Source organism: Artemia franciscana, chromosome 1 (genome assembly GCF_032884065.1).
Source record: "Artemia franciscana chromosome 1, ASM3288406v1, whole genome shotgun sequence".
In the NCBI taxonomy this organism is placed as follows: domain Eukaryota; kingdom Metazoa; phylum Arthropoda; class Branchiopoda; order Anostraca; family Artemiidae; genus Artemia; species Artemia franciscana.
This window is the reverse complement of record NC_088863.1, coordinates 33,712,054-33,725,424: the sequence shown is the minus strand read 5'-3', so window position 1 is coordinate 33,725,424 and position 13,371 is coordinate 33,712,054. Positions and strand designations below refer to the sequence as shown.

The window sequence follows — 13,371 nt, the reverse complement described above, 5'->3', positions numbered from 1 at the left end:
TAGCAAAGATACTAAAAATAAGACTGTCAAACAAACGCTGTCAATTCCAATTTAAATAATTTTTTATTACCTAAAACCGCCGAAGAATAAACTTGTACCATTATATCTCTAGGTTAATTTAATGCTCAAAAGTGAAAACCACAGTCAGCTTACTCAATTACAACTGATTCTCTGTTTTCCAGGATTGCTTTACTTTATTTCTAGTCGAAAAGATGACATACAAATTCAGGATTTTTGAAAACACTCGCTGACTCGACATTAGAAACACGATTAAAATATCCTATTCTAAGTATAGCTGTAAAAAAAGGTAGAAAAAATAAGCTTTTAAAGATGTTACGGATTTACTTACCCAAATATAAGGTATGAAATATCTTTTAAAAAGAATCTGCAATGACAGAGTAAAAAAATTATAAAGCAAAGGGACTGATTCAGTAAGCACTGCAGTGATTAAATTCAAATGCATTATCAAACAGTTCGTGGTAACGAACTGTAGTAAGGAGCGACCCGGCTCAATAGTAACCAAAACTCTAAAAAATTGAATTTTGATATCAATAGCTACATCAAAAGAATCGCATTTTAATGCTGATTTTAAATATATAAGTTTCATCAAGATTAGTATTACCCATCAAAAGTTACGAGCCTGAGAAAATTTGCCTTATTTAGGAAAATAGGGGGAAACACCCCCTAAAAGTCGTAGGATCTTAACGAAAATGACACCATCAGATTCAGGGTATCAGAGAACCATACTGTAGAAGTTTCAAGCTCCTATCTACAAAAATGTAGAATTTTGTATTTTTTGCCAGAAGACAAATCACGGGTGCGTGTTTATTTTTTTTTTTTTTTTTTATTTTTATTTTTTTTCCCAGGGGTCATCGTATCGACCAAGTGGTCCTATAATGTCGCAAGAGGGCTCATTCTAACGGAAGTGAAAAGTTCTAGTGCCCTTTTTAAGTGACCAAAAAAATTGGAGGGCATCTAGGCCCCCTCCCACGCTCATTTTTTTCCCAAAGTCAACGGATCAAAATTTTGAGATAGCCATTTTGTTCAGCATAGTCGAAAACCATAATAACTATGTCTTTGGGGATGACTTACTCCCCCACAATCCCTGGGGGAGGGGCTGCAAGTTACAAACTTTGACCATTGTTTGCATATAGTAATGGTTATTGGGAAGTGTACAGACGTTTTCAGGGGGATTTTATTTTGTTTGGGGGTGGGGCTGAGGAGAGGGGGCTATGTTGGAGGATCTTTCCTTGGAGGAATCTGTCATAGGGAAAGAAAAATTCAATGACAAGGGCGCAGGATTCTCTAGCATTACTATAAGAAAACAATGAAAAATAAACATGAAAACGTTTTTTCAAATGAAAGGAAGAAGTAGCATTGAAACTTAAAACGAACAGAGATTATTACGCATATGAGGGGTTCTAAAAATACTTTAGCATAAAGAGCAAGGTATTTAGGAGGAGATAAATACCTTGCTCTTTATGCTAAAGTATTTTTAGTAATTTCAACTATTTATTCTAGGCCTTTCTGATTCAGGGGTCATTCTTAAAGAATTGGGACAAAACTTACGATTTAGAGTAAAGAGCAAGGTATTAACGAGGGTACAAACCCCCTCGTATACATAATAAAAATATAAGGTTATGAAAGTTTGTTACGTAAGTTAATTCTTAAGTTACGTATATTTTTTACTAATAAAAACGTTCGTTAAAATTAAAAGTTCTAGTTGCCTTTTTAAGTAACCGAAAAATTGGAGGGCAACTAGGCCTCCTTCTCCACCCCTTATTTCTCAAAATCGTCTGATCAAAACTAAGAGAAAGGCATTTAGCCAAAAAAAGAATTAATATACAAATTTCATTTTAATAGTTTATGTGGGGAGAGCCAAAACCAAACATGCATTAATTCAAAAACGTTCAGAAATTAAATAAAAAAAACTAATTTTTTTAGCTGAAAGTAAGGAGCGACATTAAAACTTAAAACGAACAGAAATTACTCCGTATATGAAATGAGTTGTCCCCTCCGCAATCCCTCGCTCTTTACGCTAAAGTTTGACTCTGCCACAATTCTACTTTTTAAAACAATTTAAAGCTTTAGCGTAAAGAGCGAGGGATTGCGGAGGGGACAACTCATTTCATATACGGAGTAATTTCTGTTCGTTTTAAGTTTTAATGTCGCTCCTTACTTTCAGCTAAAAAAATTAGTTTTTTTTATTTAATCTCTGGAATAAAGGCTTATTTTTGAATATCTACTAAAAACCTTGAGGTATGTACAGGTCCCAATCCCCGCACTGCAGATGAATCTCCACTGAAAATGACATATTAGAGGAAGCATTCTTGGGATGGGCTCAATCCTTCTCCATAAATTTGTCGTTTACATTTTTATCATGGCTATTCCGTGATTTACTAAGTTTATAGACAGAATAAATAAAATTAGTAAAATATATAAACGATCTAGTAAATTTAGCATATTCCTTATTTGAAATAATATGAAAAAAACTTCGTTTTCTTAAAGAGTTAAAGAGGCTGCGTCCCAAAGTCGAACCTTAAAACGTACAGGAATTAGCAGCCCCCCAAACCCCCCGCTTTTAAAGACTCTTTTGTACAGGTTTTTTGTTTTTTTGCTAACCCCCCGCTCTTGGCTTCGGAAAGGCCCTCTTTTAATTAACAAAAAATTGAAATGAACGAATAATGGAATAACTTCGAAAAATGTTAAACACAAGAGGACAGGAGAACCATTGCGCCGAAACTAGTAATTAGTAACAATGAAGTCCCCCCACAAAAAAACCTGTACAAAAGAGTCTTTAAAAGCGGGGGGTTTGGGGGGCGGCAGCCCCCCTATTGCCTCTTCTAATTCCTGTACGTTTTAAGGTTCGACTTTGGGACGCAGCCTCTTTAACTCTTTAAGAAAACGAAGTTTTTTTCATATTATTTCTGTACGTTTTTCTTCAATCCATGGTGGATGTAATTTAATAATTCCTGTACTCCTCGTAGAGGAATTAGGAGAGGAAGTTGGGTGGCTGCCGCCCCCCAACCCCCCCGCTTTTAAATCATTGTATAAAATAGAAAAAAAATAGATAGAATGACCGAAATGTTTCTTTTGCTCATAAGAAGCTAATATTCTGTTATCTCTCAAATGATAAGCAGTCCAGGAGTTAACAAAATTATACACTTTTATTTTGATCGCTACGTCCAAAAGCCTATAATAAAGAATTTATTCTAAAAATGCCTTCTCATATAGGAAACATCTTTAGGTAATTATAGTAAATTATATATTATTTATCTTATTTAGCAACTATTTATATAAAATAAGTAAATATCCACGTTTCATTAAATCGAGAAAAACTTAAACTTCTTCAAAACATTTGAAAATTCACCTAAAAATTGGCAATGAGCACTTAAAGGCTATAAAATATATACTTAAAGCACATTTATATCACACTTATTTTGGACATCGCTGAGGATTGCCCCAGTTGCAAAGTCCCCAACAGGGTCAAAAGTCAGTTCTTTTGGACATGTATCTTACAGCTCCAGTCAACTCGTGCATTTCTGGAATGGAGCTGGATTTTTATGATGCTTGCAGTCATTCTCGCCGTGCCGAGCTGATTATTTTGATGTACTTGAATGTTGATATTCGTAACTTTTAAGAATTTCAAAAATTAACATGGGACTATTAGACTATTAGGACTATAAGAAGACTATTAGGAGAGGCAAACCCCCCGCTTTTAAAGACTCTTTTGTACAGGTTTAATTTTTTTTCATATTAATTCTGTACGTTTTTCTACAATCCATGGTGGATGTAATTTAATAATTCCTGTACTCCTCATACAGGAATTAGGAGAGGAACCCCCCCCCCCCCGCTTTTAAATCATTGTATAAAATAGAAAAAAAATAGATAGAATGACCGAAATGTTTCTTTTGCTCATAAGAAGCTAATATTCTGTTATCTCTCAAATGATAAGCTGTCCAGGTGTTATCAAAATTTTTTTGATGTTGTGAAAAAAACCGCCCGTAAGGGACTTGAACCCTTGACCCAAGGATTAAAAGTCCCACGCTCTACCGACTGAGCTAATCACTTGCATGTGTGTAAATATAACTTCTCAATAAGTTTTAAAAATTTCAAATTAACATGGGCTCTTATGGAGAGAAATGCGTTAATTAAGTAGCTAATGCGTGGTTTCTGGAAAACAGGGAAGGAGTTATCGGATCGAGCTGAAATTTCGCGGATAAGCTCCTGGGCCGTAGGGGACCTTAACTTGTGAATTTCAGCCCGATCGGACAACGTTAAAAGGGGGGGTGGGGGTGGGGGTCGAAACTTTCGGGGGGTTAAGATTTTCCTACGAAACTTTCCAGGAAAATTACTCGGAGAATTCTGCATCGAATGAGTCTTCGTACACCCAGATCCGATGTCGGATGTGACCTGTAGGCGTCTAGAAAAAAAAAAAGAAAATGAATTTTAAGTGGCTATGCGTGGTTTCTGGAAAACAGGGAAGGAGTTATCGGATCGAGCTGAAATTTCGCGGATAAGCTCCTGGGCCCTAGGGGACCTTAACTTGTGAATTTCAGCCCGATCGGACAACGTTAAAGGGGGGCTGGGGTTGACGGGTCGAAACTTTCGGCCAGATTTTCCCCATGAAGGAAAAGTTGGAGGGGGATGAAATTTTGCAGGTTTCTTAGTTGGAGCTCGGGCTACGAAATGCATCCCTCCCCATCCCTCTGCGACCACTGGAACCGAAGATCGCTTAACATTGTCGTGGGTCGCCTCTTTATAGAGGCACGAGTGTGCCTCCTTGATCTTTCTGAGTCTTACCCTCGATAATTTGTAGAAAACAAGTATGTTTGGTTCCTTTTCATGCACAATGAAATTTAGAAGCTAATTAAATTTAAAAAATATTCGTATTTTATTCACTCCCTAAAAAGTCGAAAAAACCTGTCAAAGTGTAGGGCCAAGGCAATTTACAGCCATGGAGCTGGAATATGAAGCGGATACTCAATAATATATGTGGTACAAAAAATAAAGAAATGCTTTACCATCGGTGTTCAATAAAGATGATTCGTGGAAAATTCTAAATGAAAATAATTATTTACAAGCATACTCTGCTAGAAACCTCGTCAAAAATGCAGACAGAATAAAAATAGTAAACCCCACAGCTGGAGGTAGGAGCAAGCATGTAGAACGAAGGAACGGGGCTCCACTGTCGTATTCCTCCCTCAGGATCTCGAGATTTCCAACGTACATAGCGGCTTTTTGCCATTTCAAATCACCAATTTGCCAATTCAAATAATAATTTTTTTTTGTTCAAAGCACCAAATACGAACAATAGGGTACTTAAAACAGTCCTGAGAGACAAATATGTTTATTAATTCTTGAAACCTTTGATACATTCCGGACCAAATTTGTAATTGTAGACCTTCATTAAATCACTGTAAGTGTCATATACTGTGGTACACACACACATATGCCTATAAATTATCTTTTTCATCATGACAAATTAGGTCAGGTTGCATAAAATCGTTTATGCATGAATTAAAACAAACTTGCAGGATTCAGCGGGTAACCTTTTTGTGAAAAGTGTGTGTCGAGGAAGAAAGAAACCTGATTTTCGGGGAGATATCCGAAGGTAAATTTTCTTTCAGTAAATTTCACAATGAAATTTGGTGTGCAATGGAAACACTGCTGCACTTAAAGCTAGTTAAACTTGTTGAAACATGCATATCTTCCAAATAAGGTGTATCTCTTAAATAAGGTGTATCTCTTAAATAAGGTGCATTTCTGGGACCAAAAAGCCCCATGCCCGTGGTTGTCCAATGCAGACCATGAACTTTTAAGAGATCAAAAACAGCACAAACTAAATATAAATTACGGGCGGTCGCAACACAAGGGAACAAAGTATTAGTAGAGCCCAAGGTATTTATGTATTATACCGATTATTTGTTCTTGATCAGTTGCAAAACCGGCTTCTCTGTGTGCAATCAGAGATAATCAGCTTAGCCTGAGCGACCCCACTCCAGAATTGAAGGTAGGTTCATCATAATGAAATATACCAAAATATAATTGCCGCCCAGAACACCTCACATAAAATACTTAATCAACTCTATATACTAAATATTTAATTAAAATACACTTGCATAGTATTTTATCTCACTCAGACCAAGCTGACTGTCTCCGAGTACACACAGAGAAGCCGGTTTTGCAGCAGATCAAGAATAGCCAACTACTTTCATTCGATTGGAATGTTTCCTTCAGATGTGGTCAACAAAAATAAATTAACCACGAGCTTATGCAATCTGTTATTACTTTATCAGTGATCTAATTTTTACCTATCAATGGAGCTGGATAGTACCACTTAACCCTGTGTAAACTTTTTGAACTTGATGCTTTTGTAATTATCCTTCGAGTCACCATTCTATCACTTTACTGTAAACTCTTAAAATTGAATTAACACTAATCATGCTTCTTTCACTAGACAAAATTCAACAAAATCACTAGTTGAAAGCCCAGGCGCGGAAAAATATAACGGTGAACAAACCTCAAGAGACGTGATGAGGAAACAGTAGACTAAAGAAGTGATGTATTGCCTGTCCTTGTCAAATTAAAATGGCCTAACAATTAAGTAGTGTAAATTAACCAATTTTTGCTTAGGCTATGTGTTTGCTTAACCAGGCGTACCATCTCAAATTAGTTTGTTGTCCCAACTATGTAAGACTAGAACACGAGGTGGAAGCAAGATTCACACACAAATGTCTTATACAGAATATTCAGTGGACAAGACAGGTAAGCAGCCCTGAATCGTTCAGATATTTGTTCCTGCCTGAAACGTAGTTCACCGCTTTTTGGAGGTTTGAAGACACACCCTGTCTCATCTCTTCCTGAAATAAATTCCCTTGGTTCTACCGGAATAATTTAATCTCAGTCGTTAAAGTTTGACAGAGGCATAAATAGCTTCGAATGCTGTAACTAGTACCATTGCGTATTTAATAAGGTCCGCCAGCCACCCCTGATATATCCTAGTTGCAGCAGTAGCTGAGTCTAGTATAGGACAAACCATAGTCCACTATGACCAAAAATTTAAAGGCATATTTTCTTAGAAAGTGCTCGATGAGAACATTTCCTTCGGATACTGATTCAGACTGAATAATAATTTGTAGTTATAAAAAAAGTCCTGGGAATTTTCGAAAAGATCCTGGAGCCCCTCAAATACGATGTAAAACCGAACTAAAAGTATTTCATTGGTATCAGCATTGACAAAAACAATGAACTGGAGACTTATTTTTCCCAACCTTGAGCAATAAGGAAAATCACTTTTTTGTACGGGATGATAAGACCAAACCGGTATCCTAGAATTTTGGGAAAGAGCTCATTTAAGCAGAAATTCCAATATTTGTTTCCCCACAGCAAAGTGTTGTTTTCTTTCATTTCGTGCCATAAAAACATCATTTTTAGCCAATGAGCGCCAGAACACCAAGGAATACAAAATTCTAAGATAGACAATCGATTTTGTGCGATCCATAGCCCTTGACTGGATATTTATAGTTTCCCCGCTTAAAAATCGAATGAAAATCGTATTTTAGCAAGGAACTGTTTTGTTTCCTCTTTTTTTCCCAATGATGATAATACTGAATCAAAGGTAGTAAGCAATCATAAGTGGGCTTATATAAATGGATTTTATAAGCTCTACCACCTTTTTTATACCACAACAGAGATCGTGCCCATTCAGTTAAACGGGGGTTGAGTTGCACGAGGGTTCAGTTAAGCGGGAGTTGAGTTGCACGAGGATTCAGTTCCAAGGGTCAGTTAAACGAAGATTCACTTGCACAGAGGTTGATTTACATGAGGGCTCAGTTGAATCGATTTGATTCACATTGACAGGGGATTCAGTTGTACAAAAGTTCAGTTCTATGGGTTTCACTTCTAATAAAGGTAAGGTAAAGGATATGGCATTATGCTTTACAGTCCCTACCGGCGTTGCTGATCTCCGTTTCTTGGCCCTTCAGCCAGGAAGTGCAATGGGGGGTTGGGGGCCAACCATCCTGTGCTTTCACACACCCTTCCTGTTTACCTTCCCCAGATTTCTCCAGGTACCCATTTAAAACTGAGTCGACTCTGGCTAAGCTTACAGAGTCACGCCACTGACTCCCGTCCCAAACTGAACAATTGGGTACACCCGCGTCCTTTCAGACAAAGGATCCCAAATCCAGAGCACCAACCGACTCGGCTAGGACGGCACTTCTAATGGTTCAGTTAAACGAGGGTTCATTTACATGGAGGTTCTTGAGCTGCATGAGGCTTCAACTGAATGGGATTTAGCTACACGGTTGTTCATTTGTACGAGGGTTCAGGTCACTGTAGATAAATTCAAATTTATCTACAGTCGTTCAGTTACACAAAGGTTCAGTTAAGTGGGGTTTCAGTTACACCTGGGGCTAGTTAAATGGGTTCAGTTGCGCAGGGTTCAGTTGCAATAGAACCATCTCATCGTGGACACGCTGATGACCTGCTGCTTCTTAGTCGGCCAAATGGTCTAGCAGAGACTGTTAATAAAGCAAAATCCTCTCTTGAAAAGATTGGTTTGTCAGTAAATGTATATATTTGCAGTTAAATGATAAGTAAGCACAGTTGATCTAATAAAGTAAAATTGCTTGAATTTTTTTTATAGAAAAATTGTGTTGTTAATTCAGTACAAAAAGTTATCAATATTATGGCTGAGAAAAGACCATTCAGAGCCTTGTATATATAAAATTTATGGACTTCCGTTATCCGGGGGCCAAAAATTCGTGTTCGCCTTAACCATTGCAGAGATATCTAGATATCTGAAAAGCAGCTTTATCTTTGCTCTTTGGTACCGTAAGAAAAACTCTGTATTATATACGACACTATCATACCCCCAATGAAGGAAACACTCACAGAATACAATAACGAAGAGTTCCTTGTATCCCTGCTGAAGACTTAGTCACCAAAGGACTTCTCGCTCCTGAGAGAACATCAGTTCTTTTTAGTCAGTTTTGTATTGTCTCTAAAACCCTAGTTTTTTGTGTGTGTGGGGGGGAGAATTACACAAATGTAGAGAAATAACACGAGTCCGGATATGTCAGCTAGTATACGAGATATAGGCTACAATGCATAAAGCGCGAAACAATAATTTCGTGTTTGGTTTAAGTTTCAAAACAGCTTTTTACTTCTAACAGAAAAAAAAATTTCAATTGATTTAGTTTCACAGCAGTAGCATCGAAACTTAGGTTAGCCCGTGGCATTTATAGCCAATCATAATCAATGCTAGTTCAATATTGTTCTTTTCCCTTTTTTGGGATAAAAACTATTGCAAAACGAGAAAGAAGAGCAAATTAAATTTGTTTCTTCTTTTGGCCACTTTTGAATGATTACTTCAGACTAGATAGCCTACTTTGCAGAAAAGAAAAAAAGTCTTGCTGAACAACATATGAGTCGGTAGATATTGCCGTTTTCTAACGTAGTCAGATAATATATTGGTGGGAAAAGATAAGCTTTCCACCAATCAGGAAGTTAAAGTTTACCTTGTTTGTTTGCTTACATAAGTTTTCTTTTCTTCTTCAGACCTTGAAATGCATTCCTTTGAATTTTTCTGTTCATTTGCACTATTAAATACTGCTTCAATTCTTTTAGGAGAGTTTTCAGTAAATTCCTAACACTTTCGTTCGAATTTCGATTGTGCACTATAATCACAATGATTGATCTTTCGATCCGTAAGAAAGATAAGTACTTATCAAGGAGATAAAAAATATCTGATAAAGGGTCTCATTATGGCATTTAAGATGCACAAACAAAATCAACAGAGTAATCCACTATTTTTGATCATTTAACTGAATCTAAATCGTAAGCATTCAAGCTCAGTGTGATCGGAACCAGAAATATGGCTATCATCCAGCCTAAACATGGAAATTCCATATTTTGTATGCATTAACGTACAGAATGACATAATGCACTAACCATTGCGTAGTTTCAATATGCAATTTTATTTGAACACTAATTTAAAGGCTGGTCATCATCCGGAGAGGAGAGGAAAGGAGCGTGAAAATTATGGTTGCAGTGATGATTGCAAGATTTTGAAAATACATTTTGAACAGTCCGCGCTCCCTTTGTTTTCGTGAATTTTGAGGCAACTAGCGACAAGTGAGAGAAACTGAAATTAGAAGCTGAATCAGAAATGGTAACTATTATTTATGTCAGTCTTAATAGCAAAAGTTTATTGCGAAACAACTTCATGGCAATTTCCAAAAAGAGTATGGAACCCCTCAAAAAGGGAAGAAGATCCAAATGATAAGTAAACCTTTTTGTACTTCTCCAAAGAGAGTCTAAAGGCCAGAGAGGGGAAATTCTAAGGTTTCCGATCGACGCAGCACGGTCTAAAATTCTCGGCTAGAAGTTTCTGAGCCCTCCGTTTTGAAAAATGAGGAAAATAATTTTTTTTGCATGACTACCATGCATGACCATTCATTTCTAATGTCTGTTTCTGCCAAAGCTAGGAGGCTACTGCAAGATTACAAAGATGTTTGATGGATCATATGAAAGCTACTTTCTCTATATACGTGCCTCTTATAAATTCACATTAATAACTCCTTCGCAAAGGTCAAAATGGCACCAAAAAATGACAATTTTTGCTGCCATTTCTGTATTAATACAAAGACTCGAAAGTGCATTAAAGGTAGCATTGTAAATTACTTGGTAAAAGACTTTTCAGCCACGTTTTAGAATCCAGTGGCGCCAATTCAACAATTTTATTGGGTTGGTTTATTTCTCAGTATGAAGGGGGGGGGGCAAATTTGCCTTTTTTATTTTATCCATGGAAATACCACAGCAAAAGATATTTGTTCAAAAATCAATGGGAGGGCCAAAAAAAATCTTAGAGTGGCGCAGGTCCCTCTACCCCTCCTCCGGATACCATTGCTGCAATAACCTACTTTATCTGCTCCACATCCGGTCCACTGAGCCCCGCTTTTATTCATAAATTGTCAACCTATAATTACACAGATGCTACACTAGTTAGCAAGCTTGTAAAAAAATCGTCAGCAGACAATTACCTTCTTAGGTATTCAAAAGAGATGGTGCTACAGCAAAGTGACGTTTTCAACCACTAACTGGACAAAACATCAATTTTTACCCAAATCATTGCCTAAAACTCTAAACTAGTGGTTTTAACTCCTATCCCTAGCCTGAATAAGGAGGGAAATTACTTGTTTTGCATGGTTACGATTCGTCTTATTTGTTTATTTCTAATTATTTTTTTTTTGACAGATCCTGGTGGTTATCGCAAGGTCACACATATATGTTTAATGCCTCATTTAAAAGCTAGTTCCTTTTTCTACGAACCTGTTATAAGCTCGTTCCACATGACACCTTGTGGAATGGGAAGGATCGAACATATAACACGGGTACCATGAGCACCTCCATGGTATTAAAACCTTAACTGAAAATTTAAAATTTTCCCTCTTGGGAAAATTTTTTCCCTTGCGGTCCCCTTAGTAAGTGAAAAATAAAATCCTATTTATAGTGGTTTAAATATTTTTTTTTTTATATCAGTATTAGTTATCTTTACGTTTACAATGATTATTTGTATCTAATTTCTGTTTGTTTTGGGCTTTATTTGTTCTTTGATTGTATTTTTGGGGGGTTTTCAGTTTAAATTATTATAGGACTTTATTTCTGTTCGTCTGAAGTTTAATTTGGTTGTTTACTTTCTTTGTAAAACTCTTTTTTCGAAAGTTCAAAAAAAATTCTGTTCGTTTCTGATTACCGAAATTTTATCATTGGTTAATATAATGAATATTTCTCCAATTTTCCAAGTTATGGAATTAAGAACTAAAATATATGATTCAAATTTAAATTCACAAATTATATAATGTGATCCGAGGGTTGGCTTTGATTGACATCGAATCTTTTGATTTAGTTTCCCTGAAATTTTCAACTTAGTAACGTTAGCCATTCCTGAGATATCGCAGATAAACCCTTTTTACACCCTGGATATAGCAACACCGATGAAGTAAGGACAGATTATCGAGAAAATAATATCTATTTATTTTCGGAGATATGCCTACAGCCAGGGGCATCAATGGACGGGATGCGCCTCCCCCTCGATTTTTTGCACCCGGCCTAGATTTAAAAAATAGCTTTCGGGGATCATTTTATATAAAAAAGCGTTTAGGTATTCCATTTAATAGATTGAAAGTGACAAAATCGCCCCCCTTGAATTCAAAAATGTAATCTGTCCCCCTATCTCCTACATTTTCGTGAGTTGACACCACTGCCTAGAAACATCCGTTTTTGCCAAGCCATCAAGAAAGATATCTTTACCATGTAGCAAGGGTACTAATGTGGAGGGAAAGTGGGACTGAGAAACCTCTACCCCCTGGAAGATGAAAAAAATACAATTTTTTTTTAGTACTTGGAAAGTAAATAAAGAAAATTAGAGAAAATACCAACGTTTGGCCAACTGCTATCAAAGCATATTCTAAAATAGAGATTGCCAAACTTTACAATGAAACTTATAAAAAGAGGGGATGATTGCTAAAACCAAGATGAGGCAGTTATACCGTTCTCTTACGAAGGAACAGAACTTAGAAAAATTAAAAAAATTGTCTGATAAAAATAAAGAACGAAATTGAAATTTAAGACGAACAGAAATTATCACTTATAAGCCTGTGCAACATATAAATAAAATGAGTTGAAACAGACTGACTGCCTATATTGACTGTCTATTGGGTTCTGCAAACCTAGGTCGTTGCTGAAAACACACACAAAATTAGTTTTTGTACAATAAAAATGTAAGGCAGCTATATCAAATAAAAAAAAAAACTTTTTGGATATTTGTGTGGCTAGAAATCAATTAATTTGGAATGACTCCTGAAAGCTGAGCCCAATACAATAAAATGCTTTATTTTTGGTAATGAAACGGAGAACCCATAATTATTTTATAGATAAATTCAAAGTGAAGCTCTCTGTGTTATGTTTACAAACTAACTTCAGAAATTACATCATGACTCGAAATTCTCCGTAGTATAGACAAAGATAACTGATTTTCCGGATTCTTTTTTTTTTAAGAAGGGTCTATTAGTTTTAGATTGTGAGTGATACTAAGAAATATCCCCATGGTACAGCATTATATATTGCTACGTCTTGATGTCAATCTGGTGAGACAAATAAGTTGCCTTATTAATGAATGTAATATTTGTACCCTGCTTAATGCCTTTTTGCTAAAAAAAATAACACGTTTTTTTGCGAGAATGTTAAGTGTATGCTAGGAATTTTTGAAACATCATTCTTGATTTTTAGTTGGATTTTGTGGTTCACTGAAGCCTTAGTTCGTAAAATGCTACAAATATAGGGGACTTCAGCAATCTGTATTTT

The 13,371-nt window shown here is 36.3% G+C and overlaps 1 protein-coding gene across 1 annotated transcript in view; it reads right to left on the bottom strand.

The window, feature by feature from the left end:
- The window catches only part of LOC136028707 (muscle-specific protein 300 kDa-like), a gene marked incomplete in the record, with an annotated part of 463,479 nt that overhangs the window by 84,166 nt on the left and 365,942 nt on the right, over positions 1-13,371 (bottom strand).